Source organism: Pleurodeles waltl, chromosome 2_2, assembly GCF_031143425.1.
Source record: "Pleurodeles waltl isolate 20211129_DDA chromosome 2_2, aPleWal1.hap1.20221129, whole genome shotgun sequence".
Lineage (NCBI taxonomy): Eukaryota > Metazoa > Chordata > Amphibia > Caudata > Salamandridae > Pleurodeles > Pleurodeles waltl.
In genome coordinates this window covers 162,556,545-162,573,737 of record NC_090439.1, presented here as the reverse complement: position 1 = coordinate 162,573,737, position 17,193 = coordinate 162,556,545, and positions in this window count along the sequence as shown.

The following is a 17,193-nucleotide window of genomic DNA, read 5'->3' as shown; positions in this document are numbered from 1 at the left end:
TCCACCACACCCGCAGGGAAACTTGTTATTTCAGAACCAAACTAGAGTTAGAGGTCGTGGTAGAATTGGAAATGTGAGCCGGAGTCCTGATTTGAATACCATGGTTGTTCAGAATGATGTGCAATGTATGAAGAGATTGTTTCCATGTCACGCTTGTGGAGGCCTCAAACATTGGAAATGGGACTGTCCGGTGTTAATACAAGAAGGTGTTCTTCAGCAAACAAGCAAAATCAATTTTCTTCCAAATATGGAAGAACCAAGAAGGAAAGGTCCCAATCCCAATTTACAAAGCAACGTGAATCAGATGCAAGGTTTTCAGCCCATGCAACAGGTGCAAATGCCATGTTTGCAGATACCCCAGTCGCAGCAAATGCAACCTCAAGTTCAAATGGTACCCAGACAGCAAAGTCAAATACATCATGCTCCAATGGAGCAGCAGCAGGTGATGTTTCCTCAGCAGGTCACAGAACAAAGGTTAAATCAGGGTAATAACACAGTGCACCAATTCCCATTACACAGTGAGGATGGAATAAATGATGATTGGGTGAGTGAGAGTTCGGATGAAGAGGAATGCGTGTTAGAGGCTTAATTAGAGGTAGGTCAGAAAAGTCCATATGTGAAGGGAAAGATAATGGGTCACAAAGTCTCATTTTTAGTTGACACAGGAGCTACACGCTCAACAGTGAGAACTGCTGAAGTTCCAATCCTGCCCCTTTCAGGGAAAACTGTCCAGATTGTAGGAGTTTCAAATCAATTTTTGACAAACCCAATTACAGAACCAGGTCAGGTTAAGATTGGCAACTTTAAAGGATTACACACATTCGTCGTTTGTGACTCGAGTCCAGTATCCTTACTGGGAAGGGATTTGCCATGGTGGAGCAGAGGTATAATTACTTGCTCAAATGATGGAATTGCCGTTCAGAGAAACAGAGATGATGATGACCTGACCCCAGAAACAGATTGCGACACAATGAGGAGTACCCTTTGATTAGTTTCTTTCCAGTTTTCACAGTGAGAGACTTACGGGGAACAGTTAGAATGAAAGTGTGGGATTTTACAGGAAAGGACATTGGTCTAATAAATGGAGTAGAGTCAGTTAAGGTCCCAGTCAAGCCAAATGCGATTTTTTCCCAGATTCCTCAGTACCACAGGACTCAGGACACAATTGAAGGGTTTGTACACATAATTGCAGAATTTGCAAACCAAGGTGTTTTGAAAGAAATGTTGAGCAGTCCATGTAATTCGCTGATAATGGGATTGCGAAAGTCCTGTGGGAAAGTGTGAATTGTTCAGAATTTAAGGAAAGTAAATGATATTGGGCCTCATTACAACCTTGGTGGGCGGCAGAGGTCGCCCACCAAGGTTGAACCGCGGTGCGGCCGCCAATGCGGCCACACTCCCACGGAGTCCATTATGAGATCCCTGCTGGGCCGGTGGGCGGAAACCTGGTTTCCGCCTACCGGCCCAGCAGGGATCTCGGCCGCAACACGGGAGCCAGCTCCAAATGGAGCCGGCGGTGTTGCAGCTGTGCTGCACCCATCGCACTTTTCACTGTCTGCTATGCAGACAGTGAAAAGCTGCATGGGGCCGTGGCAGGGGGCCCATGTCAGTGGCATGGTCAGTGCAGGGGCCCCCAGGGGCCACACGACTCCCCTTTCCGCCAGCCTTTTCATGGCGGTTCCAACCGCCATGAAAAGCCTGGCGGAAGGGGACTCGTAATACCCTGGACAGCGCTGCCCTGGGGGATTTAAACCGCTGGGACAAAAGTGGCGGGTTGTAATGACCCCCATTGTGATTAAGTGTTGTCCCATGGTGCCAATTCCAGCATTAATTTTGTTTCAGATCATATGCAATGCTGAATGGTTCACTGTAGTAGACTTGTTGCAAGCATTCTTTTCTGTACCTCTTCAGGAGGATAGCCAATTTCTTTTCTCTTTCAAATTTTTGGATCGAGTCTACTGTTGGTGTAGAATTCCTCAAGGGTTTTCAGAGTCACCACCCATTTTTAACCAGAGCTTGAAAAAGAACTTGAAGTCATTGGAAATGCCTTTCTATTTGACATTGGTACAGTACATTGATGATCTCTTAATTGCATCAAAGGAAAGAGAGGCATGCAAGTGTGATACTATTGCCTTACTGAATCATTTAGGGAAGAATTTACATAAAGGCCTTCATTATGACATTGGCGGTAAATCCCACTTACCTCCACGCTGACTGCCGCCAACATACCGCCACTGCGCGGATATCCGTTCATCATATTATGACACGCACACACCAATCCATCACTATTCAGCCACATACACAATTCCACCACACCAAAGGTCAGTGATAAACTGGCGGTATCAAAACCTACACAGTTACGCCAACAGAACAACGCCCACCACATTATGACCCACAAATCACCACAGTGGACATTCAATGGCGGTAAACCATTGGCAGTACATACCGCCGCGCTCAAAATACACACACACATACAAAACACCACCACATTGGACAATTCAAACTACACACTCCTGACACCCATACACACACCACACCCACACACCCACACCACTATAAAACACACACCTACATTACCCACAACCCTTTATGACTACAAACGATTGGCATGAGACAGACACCACGACCACAGACAAGACCAGAGCCACACACCACCATCACCAAAACACCACCCACGCACCCCACAACACACACTCTAACACATCACCCTACACACCCTCACCCACACTACTCACACAACACCACATGGCACCACAAAGACACCCCCAATTCTCAGCGGAGGAGCTAAAGGTCATGGTGGAGGAAATCATCAGGGTAGAGCCACAGCTATTTGGAGAACAGGTGCAGCAGATATCCATAGCTAGGAAGATGGAGCTAGGGCGGAGAATCGTGGACAGGGTCAATGCCGTAGGACAGCATTGCAGCAAGACACCAACTCGCTGTACAGAGGACTGCCGGTCACCTCCTCCCCCACAACTAACAACATGGGAGGAGCTAGTCTTGGCAATCATGCATCCTGAGTGCCTGGCTGGAGTAGCAGGAGGACTGGACTCTGGTAAGTCAACTCTCTATTACTATCACCCCCCTACCTGCATGCCATCACATACCCCCACCCTCACCCTCACTCCCATCACTCCACCACCTCCCACACATCCCACCATCACATCTCACCCATCCCGATGCCAAGCCCTGCATGCACTACCAATACATGGACACCACTCACAGACCTGAATGGACAACTATCACCAAAGCATGCACACTAGAGAGAATCAGCTAGCCCACCACATACCAACTCACACAAGTGAAAGCTGCCTGGGGAAATACAACCAAAGAGGGCAACCCACTGATGCACAATATGTCACACACAGAAACAATAACACTGCATTTACATCCCCACAGGTACCCCAGCCAATGTCAGCGGCGAAGAGGTACCAGCAATATCCAGTCCCCTAACAGAAGAGGCCTACAGTGATGACAGCGACTCTGGTTGCCTGTCTCTGGGTGACCAACCTGGCCTATAGGGACCTCTGGACAGTCGACTACCCAGGCACAGTCACACACCACCACAGAGCATCCCCCCTCAGGAAACACCACAACAGCACCCACCCAGCGTACCCATACCTCTATCCCCAGGACACGTCAATCCGCAGTGTGTCCACCACTACAGGGACCCCAGGGCACATCTCGCCCCCAAGACAATCGGGGACCTGGGGTCAGTGCAGTGGACTCACGATTCAGGGGACAGAGGCACAGGGCAACACAGACACTGAGAGGACTGCTGTGCGCCAGGGGGAGGACAGGGCCAGGGAACCGACTCTCCAGGAGGTACTCACTGAGATCTTGGGAGCATGCCAATATTCCCAGGATACGCTGGGCCAGATCCTGGCCAATGTGCAGGAGAACAGGTGGCTGCAGGAGGGACAGTACCAGGGGATCAGGGAGGTTTTGCAGGCCATTAACACCACCCTGGTCTCCATTGCAGGGGTGCTGGCAGACATGGCTAACATTATGAGGGAGGCAGTCTTACAACAGCGTGCCCCTACCACTATCCAGACATCTGAACTGCCTTCCACCTCCACTGCCGCTAGTGGCCAGGAGGCCCCACCACAGGACCAACAGGCCACCAGCACCCGCACCCTGCAGAAGGTGAACCACCCCACAAACATTCCCTTCAATCCAGGCAGAAGCCAGAGACTACTGCCAAGACCCCCGCCAGGAAATGACACTCTCCTGATTGTCACCCTTATGTCCCACCCTGTCACCCTGTCCACCTTGAACTGCCATTGCTCCCCTTCATATGTCTCCATGGACAATGCATCTGGGCTACAAATAGGCTGGAACTATACCCTGGACTTTCCTCTATCATCAACCCATCCCAATGCACTTTCCCCACTCCTCCTTAGAACTTCAATAAATACCCTTTTAATAAATACAAGTCTCAATCAATCAATTAATTTGTTGGGCGCGCTACTCATGCAGAAGGGTCTCAAGGAGCTGGGGAGATGGGGGTGCTACTGCTCGAAGAGCCAGGTCTTGAGGTGCTTCCTGAAGGTCAGGAGGTCCTGGGTCTTGCGTAGGTTGGTGGGGAGGAAGTTCCAGGTTTTGGCGGCGAGGTGGGAGAATGATCTGCCGCTGGCTGTGGTACGGTGAATGCAAGGGACTGTTGCGAGGGCGAGGTCGGCAGAGCGGAGCTGGCGTGTCGGGTTGTGGAGGTTAAGTCGATCGTTGAGGTAGGCCGGTCTGGTGTCATGGAGGGCTTTGTGAGCGTGGATTAGGATTTTGAAGATGATCCTTTTGTTGACGGGTAATCAGTGGAGGGCTCTGAGGTGGGCGGAGATGTGTTCATGGTGAGGGAGTTTGAGGATGAGACGTGCTGAGGCGTTCTGGATGTGCTGGAGTTTTTTCTGGAGCTTGGCTGTTGATCCTGCGTAGAGGGCGTTACCGTAGTCCAGTCAGCTGCTGATGAGGGCATGGGTGACCGTTCTTCTGGTTTCCACGGGAATCCATCTGAAGGTCTTGCGGAGCATTCAAAGGGTGTTGAAGCATGAGGACGAGATGGCATTGACTTGCTGGGTCATGGAGAGTGAAAAGTCTATTATGAAGCCGAGATTGCGTGTGTGGGTGGTGGGTGTTGGGGGCAGACCCAGGGTGGCCGGCCATCAGAAGTCATCCCATTCTGACTTGTTGGGACCGAAAATGATGATCTCGTTTTTTTCTGAGTTCAGCTTGAGGTGGCTTGCTGTCATCCAGTTGGCGATGGCGAGAAGTCCGATGTGGAGGTTGTTCTTGGCAGTTGCGGGGTTCCTCATGAGGGAGAGGATGAGCTGAGTGAGGCCGTGGGGTCGGACGATGTTGGTCAGCGGAGACATGTAGATATTGAAGAGGGTGAGGCTGAGTGAGGATCCCTGGGGGACTCCGCATATGGTCTTGGTGGCCTTTGACTGGAACAGAGGGAGACAAACTCTTTATGTGCTTTCGGAGAGGAAGGAGGTGAGCCAGTCCAGGGCTTTGTGACTAATTCCTGGGTCGAAGAGGTGTGTGCGAAGGGTTTGGTGACATACGGTGTTGAAGGCTGTGGAGAGGTCGAGGAGGATGAGGGCAACTGTTTTTCCTTTTTCGAGCCTGGTCCTGATGTCGTTGCTGCAGGCGATGAGTGCGGTCTCAGTGCTGTGGTTTTTGCGGAATCTGGACTGGGAGATGTCGAGTAGTCTGTTGTCTTCTAGGAAGCTGGAAAGTTGGTTGTTGACTATCTTCTCTATGACCTTCACGGGGAAGGGGAATGGGGAGGTAGGTCTGTAGTTTTTGAGGTCTTCAGGGTCGGCTTTGGGCTTTTAGAGCAAGGCGCTGACTTCAGCGTGTTTCCAGCTTTCTGGGAAAATGGCGGTCTCGAAGGAGCTGTTGATGATGGTCCGGAGCTAGGGAGCAATGATTTGGCTGGCCTTATTGAAGATGTGGTGAGGGCAGGGGTCTGTGGGGGAGCCGGAGTGGACGTGCTCATGATTTTGGTGGTTTCCTCATCATTGGTGGGGGCCCAGGCAATTAGTATGTTGGTGCTGCAGGGTGCAATGGGGTTGACCATGTCAGTGGTGGTGGTGGTGGAGGACGGCATTGCGAAGCTTCCGAGTATGTCTGTGATCTTGTGGTGGAAGTAGATGGAGAGGGAGTCGCAGAGGTCTTGTGAGAGTTGAATAGTTCCTTGCAGTTTTGTGCGTTGTTGTCTATCCACTCTTTGTAGAAAGATCTTTTGGTGGCCCTGGATGAGCTGGTGGTGTTTGTGCATGGCTGATTTGAGTGCGGTGAAGTTGCTCTCTGATTATTCTTGGAGTATGTCAAATGATTTAAGTATGTATTCGTTTAACCAGGTTCAAACATTGCAATTCAACTGTATAATAATTTTCACATAGGAAAGACCTGTAGTTGGCTGCAGTGATCACACCAGGAGTGATAGTGATCACCAACATCTGCAAAATGAATTGCCAAAGGGTACAGTGAGTGGGCATAGAAGTGGGAAATAACAGCATGCCAGTGACAAAGATAAACCTAAAAATGACATGTGTGTCATTGGAAGTATTGTCGAATCACTGCAGTTCTGTTATCCTCATCCTCATCCTCTGTCTTCTCATCCTCACTGCCCACAGGGTCCACGGCTGCCACATGGCCATCTCCAGCCTCCTTCTCCTGCAGAAAAGTCACATGGCGTCTCAAGGCAAGGTTGTGTAACATACAGCATGCCACGATTATCTGGAAGACCTTCTTCGGTGATTAGCACAGGGATCCACCTGTTAGATGGAGGCACCAAACCCTGGCCTTCAGGAGGCCAAAGGTACGTTCGATAATCCTTCTTGTTCGCCCATGTGCCTCATTGTACCGTTCTTCTGACCTTGTCCTGGGATTCCTCACAGGGGTCAGTAGCCATGATAGGTCTGGGTAACCACAGTCACCTGCAAATATCGAGGGACAACATTTAGCCACAAACTATCCCATATGGCCCACACCATACCCATACACCAACATCCACTGGGTGGGAACCAGGGCTCACCTATTAGCCACACCCTGTGCCTCTGCAGTTAGGCCATCACATTTGGGATGCTGCTATTCCTCAGGATAAAGGCCTCATGCACCGACCCAGGATACTTAGCATTGACATAGGAGATGTACTGGTCACCATCTGGACATTCATGGAGTGAAAACTCTATTGATTTATGAACACCTGTTCATTTTGCTGGGGGGGGGACAAATGCAATATGTGTTCCATCAGTTGCCCCAATGATGTTGGGGATATGTCCCATTGCATAGAAGTCAGCTTTCACTGTGTCCAAATTCTCCACCTGGGGGAAAACAATGTAGCTTCACATATGTTTAATCAGGGCAGACAACACTCTGGTCAGCACTACTGAGACCATTGGCTGTGACACTCCTGCTGCCAAGCCCACTGTCACTTGGAAAGAACCAGTTGCCAAGAAATGGAGGACAGAAAGGACTTGCACAAGAGGGGGAATCCCAGTGGGGTGACGGACAGCTGATATAAGGTCAGGTTCATATTGGGCACACAGCTCCGTGATTGTGGCCCTGTGATGTCTATAGGTGAGGATAATGTGCCTGTCCTCCATTGTTGCCAAGTCCACCAGGGTTCTATACACAGGGTTATGGCTCCATCTCCTATTCATCCACAGCGGTAGCAATCTATGGAGCAAAAGAGTGAGGAGCAGGTCTCAAACTGTACATCGTAGCCACTACAGTACAATGCACGATGTTCATTTGTAATGTATAAGTGTCATTTGTCCTGATGTCCAATTGTGAACGGTGATGCAGTTATAATCCAAGGCTTGCCCCCCCCCCCGAAATGGCGTCTGCCTGTCCTGTGTGGAGGGACAGGTGGAAGTGAGGTAATTCCACTGACGTTGTGCGCCATTGCGGGAGGCAGTCGGGAACCGCAGTGCAACGCCTTATTGGTTAATATTGGCCCCTATGGGGTACAGTGGCCAATGGTGATGTATGCCGGCAGTGATGGTATGCACCGCCGTGGATGTGACCGCCATTTTCTATCTGATCACTCACTTGCTACCTGACCTTCAACAGGAGAGGACCTACACTGCAGGTGCTGCTGTGACCTATGTCTGGAACCTACCATGGCCCGTGTGACTGGGGAAAGGGCACCTGCCTTCACCTCAGTGGAGTTGGAGAGACTGGTGGATGGGGTCCTACTCCAGTACAGACTGCTGTATGGGCCTCCAGACCAACAGGTGAGTACACTGTGAGCACGATGCATGGGGCATGAATGCATGGAGTGGTGTGTGTGAAGGCCTTGTGTAGGGGGGTTGGTGGATGGCCCCTGGGCGCCGGGCGGCAGGCAGCTTGTGTGCTGGTCCCTGTGTGTGCAAATGGCAAAGTGAAGGGGTAAGGTGGGTCATAAGTGTAACAGGCAGGACAGTCTCACTGATACCTTTTCCTGTGTGTATTTATCTGCAGGTCAGCGCCCATCAAAAGAAAGGTATATGGGGTGCCATCACCAAGGACGTGCGGACCCTGGGGGTCTACGGCAGGCAGAGCACCCACTGTCGGAAACGGTGGGAGGACCTGAGATGCTGGGTATGGCCTCCCAATGAGGAAGGGGTGCCTGTCGAACCCTGACCTCCCCTGATGGTCCACATACTGGCGGTGGCCTATCTGGAGCTGGATGGTCGCTTGAGGGCATCACAGCAGCCACAAGGGGGTGAGTACAATGCCCATCATTACAACTTATGCATGGTAGGGGGGTACCCAGGTGTGGGATGTCTGTTAGTGGGTGCCCCTAGCCCAGGCCTGACATTGCAGAGTAGGTCCCATGTTGGGCAGGGTTCTGAAGTTATATTCCTGCTACCTAGCTTGTAGGCATCCACTACTGGTCAGGGCTGTGTGGGTCTCTGGTGTGCTGCAGTTGGCGGTATGTGCCCCTCCCAGTGCCCTGGTGGCTAGCATTATTACTGGGAGTGCATTGCATAGGGCATAGGGCTGTTCCCTGTGTGTGAGGGTGCTGTGTACACCAACGGTGTAGTTGGTGCAGCCATTGACCAAGTGTATCCTTTGTCTCTTCCCCCCTTTTTGTTTTGTCATCCTGTCCTTATGTGCATTAGCATAATCTGGCAGGGGAGCAGAGGCACCGGCGATGGAGGGAACTGCATCCCACAGGACCCAGGAGGCAGAGTCCACTGACGGTGATGGCACCAGTGGGACGGAGGGTGAGGGGAGCACCCCAGCAGAGACTGGAGGGGAAAGTTCAGACACAGATACCTCCTCCGATGGAAGCTCCCTGGTGGTGGCGGACACTTCTGTGACCACCCCAGCTACAGGTACAGCTGCCACGCCCTGTACCAGCACCACCCTCCCAGCAGCCCCTCAGCAAGTTACCCGTGCCTGCTCACCCAGGAGGATGGGCATCTCCTTTGCCCCAGGAACCTTAGGCCCTGCCCCAGTCAGCCCTGCTGCCCTGAGTGAGGAGGCTATTGACCTCCTGTGATCCATCTCTGTTGGGCAGTCAACCATTGTGAATGCCATCCAAGGGATGGCAGCCCAAATGCACCAGACCAATGCATTCTTGGAGAGCATTCACACTGGCTTGGTGGCCCAACAGAGATCAATCCAGGCTCTGGCCTGCTCTCTGATGGCAGCCTTTGTCCCTGTTTCCACCCTCCCCCGTCTAACTTCCTCTTCCCAGTCCCATTCCCCTCAACCCCAGCCTAACCCAAGCACACAGGCAGGCGAGCATGTACACAGGACAACCCACAAGAGTGGCACAGGCAAATGCAAGCACCACACATCATCCCACAGGCACTCACACAAACATCATCCAGGTGCAGACATACCAACATCCACTGCCTCCACTGTGTCCCCCTCCTCCTCCTCCTCCATCTCCCTTCAGGTTCCATCTATACCCACACCTTCATGCACTACACCATCATCCACTACCAGCATCACCAGCACACCTAACAGAACCCACACCTCACTGGCAGACACCACCACAACAGCCATGCACACGTCCCCTGTGTCCTCTCCCACTGTGTCTGTCCCCCTCGCAAGGTACACAAACTCAAGCACTCAGACACCCAACAGCCATCCACCTCACAACAGCATCCTGCCCATGCTTCTGCACCCAAACACAGCAGACAGACAGACACCTCCTGCAACCACTCCCTCTTCCTCCACTCGCAAACCTTCTCCCTCTTCCCGCCCCAACTTTCCTAAGCTGCTTTTCCTCTCCACCATTAACCTCTTCCCTACCCCCCACTCTTCACATCTGGCCAGGGTGGCAAAAACCCAGGCAAGTACCTCAGGCACACAGTTCACGTGCTCAGTAGTCTCCACACCCACTTGTGGTGGGAAAAGATCCAGGGCACCAATCAGTCTCAAGGAAACTTGCCACAAGTGCTGCCTGGAAGGGCAAGGTGCCATCACCAGCTGCTGCCAAGAAGACCAAGGAGCCATCCCCAGCTACTGCCAGGAAGGGCATGGAGCCTGCCACTGGTGCTGCCCTGAAGGGCAAGGAGCCTGTCCCAAGTGTTGCCCTGAAGAGCAAGCAGCCTGCTCCAAGTGCTGCCCTGAAGAGCAAGGAGCCTGCCCTAAGTGCTGCCAAGAAGAGCAAGGAGCCATCCCCAGCTGCTGCCGGGAAGGGCAAGGGGCCTGCACCAGCAGGCAGGAGAGACAAAGGGCCTGGTGAAGGGACTCAGTCAGAGCCCCCACCACCAACCATGGTTGTGCAGCCGTCCGAGGCTGCAGGGGATGGGCTGAAGCCTCCCCCCACCAACACCAGCAGCAGCAGCACCACCAGCAGTGGGCAGCTATCCGAGGCTGCATGGGATGGGCTGGAGCCTCCCCCCACCACCACCAGCATTAGCACTACCACCACCAGCAGTGGGGAGCCGTCCGAGGCTGCAGGGGATGGGCTGGAGCCTCCCACCACCACCAACAGCATCAGCACCACCACCACCAGCAGTGGGCAGCCATCCGAGGCTGCAGGGGATGGGCTGGCGCTTCCCCCACCACAACCAGCAGCATCAGCAGCACCACCACTGAGCAGCCGTCACCGCCGGCGGATGGTCTGTAGTCCTGCCTCCATGGGCTGCTGTGCGGACTGCCCCCTGCAAATGCTGTGGGAATGACACCCAGCTGAGAGACTGTGACCTTGCACTCCCCAGGATGAAGAGCACAGGGCACGATCCCCCTCCAGAACCAGTGGGCATGACACCCATTGACCCCATCCTCCACAGGATCTGAAGCACAGGGCATGATGCCCCCTTCAGAACCAGTGGGTATGACACCCACTCACCCCATCATCCTCAGGAACATGAGCACAGGGCATGTTGCCACCTCCAGAGAATGTGGGCAAATCAACCAGTTGAGAGACTGTGGCCTTCCACGCTCCAGGATCAAGCACAGGGAATGTTGCCCCCCCAGAGCCAGTGGGTAAGTCACCCACTTGAGAGACTGTGGCCTTGCACTTCCCAGGACAGAGCACAGGGCACGTTGTCCCCTCCAGAGCCAGTGGGCAAGTCGCCCACTTGAGAGACTGTGGCCTTGCACTCCCCAGGATCAAGCGCAGGGTATGTTGCCCCCTCCAGAGCCAGTAGGCAAATCACCCATTTGAGAGACTGTGGCCTATCACTCCCCAGGACCAAGCACAGGGCATGTTGCCCCCTCCAGGACCATCTTCTGGCTGAGGTGCCCCCCTGTTCCCCGTCCCCCTGAGGTGCCTGCCTATTTTCCAACTGATGCCCCTGCAGTGTTCTCTCCGTGTTGCTACACGTGTAAAGTGGGGCCTTGGACTTTGACATGTGGCCCTGTGACCCACGCACATTGAGGACTGTGAAGTGTCCCTTGCACTGTACATATGTATATACCATTAGATTGACATTTCATATTTCTATTCTATTTATATTATTACACTCACTTTCATCAATTCCTCATGGGTATGGGGTAAATATGTTTTATTACTGCATCTGATTTGTGTGTATGGTGTTGGGGGTGTGTGTTGTGCATGTCACTCTCTTTTTCCTCCCTCCCTCCCCTGTGTGCTAGGTGGGTGTACTCACCATGGTCATCTTCGCCGTCATTGGTGTTTGTGGTGGAGCAGGACATAGAACATCATTGGGAATATCTGAAGTTAAGGCTCCATGGTGGCGTGGTTGTTCCCTGTGTTTCCAAAGGTGAGTCCTTTCCCTTCTGTGCAGTGTTTCCGCCAGGCTTTTGAAGTCGTTGGTACCACCCCGGAAAAGGTGGCGGATTGGGTTGTCATAATATGGTGGGCAGAACATTGACTTCCGCCTGGCTTTAGACTGCTACCGCCGTGGTGCCTGTTGTTTCCACCCTGGCGGTCGGTGTGGTAAAGTGGCTTTCTATGGGAGTTCTCACCGCCATGGTCATAATTTGGCAGTAGTTACCGCCAGCCTGTTGGCGATATTACCGCCATTTTATCACTGACCGCCCTGGTTGTAATGAGGGCCAAAGTGTCCCCAGCTAGATTACAATACTGTCAGAAAGAAGTGAAATATTTGGGTCACCTAATTGAGAAGGGAACTAGGAAAATCTCCAGCAAAAGGGTCACAGCCATATTGCAGATGACTACCCCAGCAACACAGAGATGTTAGAATGTTTTTGGGAATGGTGAGCTATTGTCACCAATGGATTCCCAACTTTTCAGTCATTTCAAAGCTATTGCAGAAACTGACATACAAATAAATTACTGATCCCCTGGTGTTAGACCCAGCCTGTATGAAAGCCTTTTCTGATTTGAGAGAAGAGAAAGCCTGTGCAAAGCCACGGCTTTGGGAATGCCTGATTACACAAAACCCTTCATGTTGTGCTGTCATGGGTGTGATGCATGTTCTTTGTCTGTCTTGATTCAAGTCCATGGTGGTGTAAACCTCCCCCCATAGCATATGTTTCAGCTACTTTGGACCTAGTTGTAGCACCTTTACCAGGCTGTTTGCGATCCTTTGCAGATGTTGGACTGAGCCTCACTCACAGTGAGAGCATTGTGATGGGACATCCTTTAACTGTCATGTTCCCTCACTCCAAGTTTTACTCACCAGAACCAAGACTCATCTCACAAATGCCAGGCTGACGCGTTATGAAACAGTCATCCTGGGGTCCCCTAATGTGACACTGAAAAGGTGTACATTGCTATACCAAGCACCCTTACTTCCAAAAGAGAACATTGAAATTGAGAAACTGAAAGAAGTTGAACATGACTGTCTGAAAGTAATTGATTTGTGCACAAAACCGAGACCTGATATTCGAGATATCCAATTGGAAGAAAATTACCAAATTCTTTTTGTTGACGGTTTCTGTTTAAGAGACAACATGGGAACCCTGAGAGCAGGATATGCTGTGTGCACAATTTCTGGAATACTAGAAGCGTCCTAACTTCGAGAAGTGTATTCTGTGCAAGTGGCGGAACTGGTAGCCCTTACTAGAGCATGCCATGTTTCTGCACAGCTTAAAGTTACCATTTATACTGACAGACAGTATGGATTTGGAATAGTCCAGCTGTGGTCACAGAGAGGTTTCCTGACCTCTTCAGGTTCACCAGTTAGAAACAGTGAAAGAATCCATGAGTTGTTTCAAGCTATTCAACTGCCTGAAAAGATTGCTGTGGTGAAATGCAGTGCACACCTGAAATCACAATATTTTGTGTCAATAGGAAATGGATATGCAGATCAATTCACAAGGTTTTGCGCATTGAACTGTATATCATTTAAAGATAAATGGTAATTGTTACCTGAAGATGAAATGTTCCCAAATTATGCATTGCATGTTATAGATACCTTGGAAGAATTGAAAGCATTGCAGGATAATGTTGACAAAGATGAGAAAAGGAATTGGGTAAAGTTAAAATGTGTTCAACGTGAAGATGACAACTGGGTGTCCAGGGACGGGGCAAGCGGTTCTGCCTAATAGCCTGTTAACTCAGATGGCTAGATACTACTATGGTCAATCACATGTTGGGAGGGATGACATGATTCGAACGTTCACGAACTTTTGTTCAATCCGAAATGTAGGCAGGTTGCCGAAGCGGTTTGCCATCGTTGTGTCATCTGTCAACAGATGAACATGAGGAATGGGACTGTGGTAAATTTGAGCCACATTGGAAGAGATGGTGGCCTATTTAGCAGAATGCAGATGGATTTCATTGAGATGCCTGTGTGTGGAGGATTGAGATATATGTTGGTGAATGTTTGCATCTTCAGTCATTGGATTGAAGCTTACCCTACACGAAGAAATGACAGTCTCACAGTAGCAAAGTTACTGCTTAGGGAACTGACACTACATTTTGGGTTTCCGGTCTGTTTAGAACCAGATAGAGGAAGTCACTTCAACAATTAAGTAATTAAGGGCTACACATACTAACGTTTGGTTTTGTGACTCGCAATTTGCGAGTCGCAAAACCTTATGTTGCACAGTGTCAATGACACTATTTGTGATTCGCAAGGGGGTCGCAAATGCCCTACCTCATGAATATTCAAGAGGTAGGTCGCAATTTGCGACCCCCTTGGGAATGGCTGTCCTCACAGGGATGATGGCCAGCTGGAGACAGCAAACCACCATCTCTGTGACTGTTTTTAAATAAAACTGTTGTTTTTTAATGCAGCCCATTTTCCTTAAAGGAAAATTAGATGCATTTCAAAAATAAAAAATGAAGTGTTTTCGTGTCATTTTTTTCAGAGCAGGCAGTGGTCCATAGGACCACTGCCTGCTCTGAAAAAAAATGTTTCCTGCCATTCACAAAGGGGAAGGTGTCCCATGGGAACCCCTTCCTGTTTGCGGATGGGTTAGCACCAGTGTGACACTGGTACTAACTGCAATTGTTTTGCGACCACACTCGTGGTCACAAAACAATCATACATTGGGACAACGAGTCGCAATTAGGAACGGAACACCCCTTCCTAATTGTGACTTGCAATCCCTTTTTGCGATTCGGTAAATAGTTTACCGAATCGCAAAAATGGGTTGGAACATGCCAAAGTGCATTTTGCACATCGTAAACGGCCCGATTCGCTGTTTGCGATGTGCAAAATGCTACTTACATGTAACCCTAAATTACTATGTTCAGCTTTAAAAAATGAGCAAAAAATGCATTGTAATTACTTCCCTGAAGCCTCAGGACTTGTGGAGCAGATGAATGGTGCCTTGAAATCAAGAATGACGAAAATGTGTGTGTCCACGAATCTGAAATGGCCCGAAGCACTGCTGTTAATTCTGATGACTATGAGACACACATCCGACAGGAAGACAGGACTATCACCGCATGAAATCTTCATGGGCAGAGCAAAGAGGTTGCCAATAGTTTCTGTCAATGCTCTTGTGAACATGACAGATGATATGGTGTTGGACTACTGCAAAGTTCTGGCTGATGTGGTTCACTCCTTCTCTCATTAGGTGGAAGCCACCACTCTGCAACAGTCTCAAGACCAAAGTCACAACCTGTGAGCGGGAGATTGGGTTGAAATCAGAAAGCAGGCGAGGATGACGTGTTTGGAGCCTCGATGGAAAGACCCTTACCAAGTAGAACTGATTACTACTACAGCTGTGAAGTGCGCTGGAGTTCTGAACTGGATCCATGCCAGCCATACTCGAAAAGTACAGTGAAGAAGATTGTTGAGACTACCAACAACATCTAGACCAACTCCAGAATTGGAGAGGGGAGAAGGAGAATCAGAGACTGAATCTGAGCAAACTGAAGCCAGTAAAAAACACTCCTGTGAGAGACGAAGTGGAAGTCCTACAGGAGAGTGACGGTGAACCAACCTCAACTGAGGCAACAGGAGAGTCTAGTCAGAGGGAGCTCTCCCAGAAGCAGACGGTCTTGAAAGACAAACAGAACAAGCAACAGATTCCAGGGGGAAGGAGTCGAGGTGGATCAAAGCCAAAATGATCTGACTCCTCCTGAACCCGTCGCAGGTACGTCAAGAGAGAATCCTGCAGAACAAAGAGAAAGTACAAGTCTGACACTGAAAAGAGCATCAACAAAAGGTCCACTGAAAGGAGATAAGTGGGCGAAGTCACAAGCAAAGAGGAAAGAAGCAATCACAGTGACAACAATCAAAGAAGAAATAGACACAACAAGAAGAGAAGATTTGAGTGATGGAGAGTTAAATGGAGATCGAAGATTGAAAAGAAAGAGAATTGCAAATCAAAGGTACGCAGGTCCTGCATGGGCATATGCAACGACAAGTGAATGGCAGAGTGAATTTTTGTCTTTCTGTTTTGATCAAGTCATTCCAGGTCAATATTTCGGCAAGTGAAGGAGATCAATGAACTTAACTTTGAAAACTGTAAACTAGAGAAAAGTGCAAGACAGAGACTGTTGAAAGTAACCGGAGAAGACTTTTTGATAATCTGATTTGACAAGCTGCTAAATCAATTTTGGCAATCTACAAATTTTGACAAAGTGTCCTGGAAGAAAGATTGAGAGCTGTGAATAACTGCTAAAGAAGATTGAAGATTTTGTTTTTGATTTTTGCTCATAGTTATAATTTACTCTTCCACTTTCTGATTCTTTACAGATCATGAATAACCTGAGCCAACAGAGTAGGAAGAATAGGTGCTGTAAATATATAGATATTGGTTTGGTGATTGTATGCATGATATTGTGTTTGGTGTTGATTGTGAGCATGACTTATCTTGACAAATTGTGGCCAACCATATCTCTGCTCTAGCGACAACTAGTGCACTCACAGAAGTAGATAGGTTTAGAATAGTTGAGAAATATTTACACGTAGATAATACTCAAGGAGAACTTTTGCCTAATGTTTTCTATCGCTTATTGCATAAGTATGTTGAGCCGAAGGATACAAGAGATTGTTATGTCTGCACATAGATTCATTCGTCAGTGGAAGAAGTAGTAACTTACCATAGTTGGCCCCTTACTTGTGGAATAAGTTGTAGTCTTTTACTCACCAGATTCTATAACCAGGAGTACATTCAGCACTTCTGTTCCAATCATGATGTTGTGTTTTCGTTTGTTCCTATAACCAAGTACCTGATTAGAGTAGCTAAAGAAGACAGTATAGAGTTAGTGAGAGGATTCTTTGAACCTACATTGACGTTTGGCACAGCTTACACACATAGAAATAATCTTCCATACTTGCTTACACCCATAGAAAAGAGCATCTTAGATCAGACAGATGATATAAGAAAGGTATTAAAGGAGAAATTAGA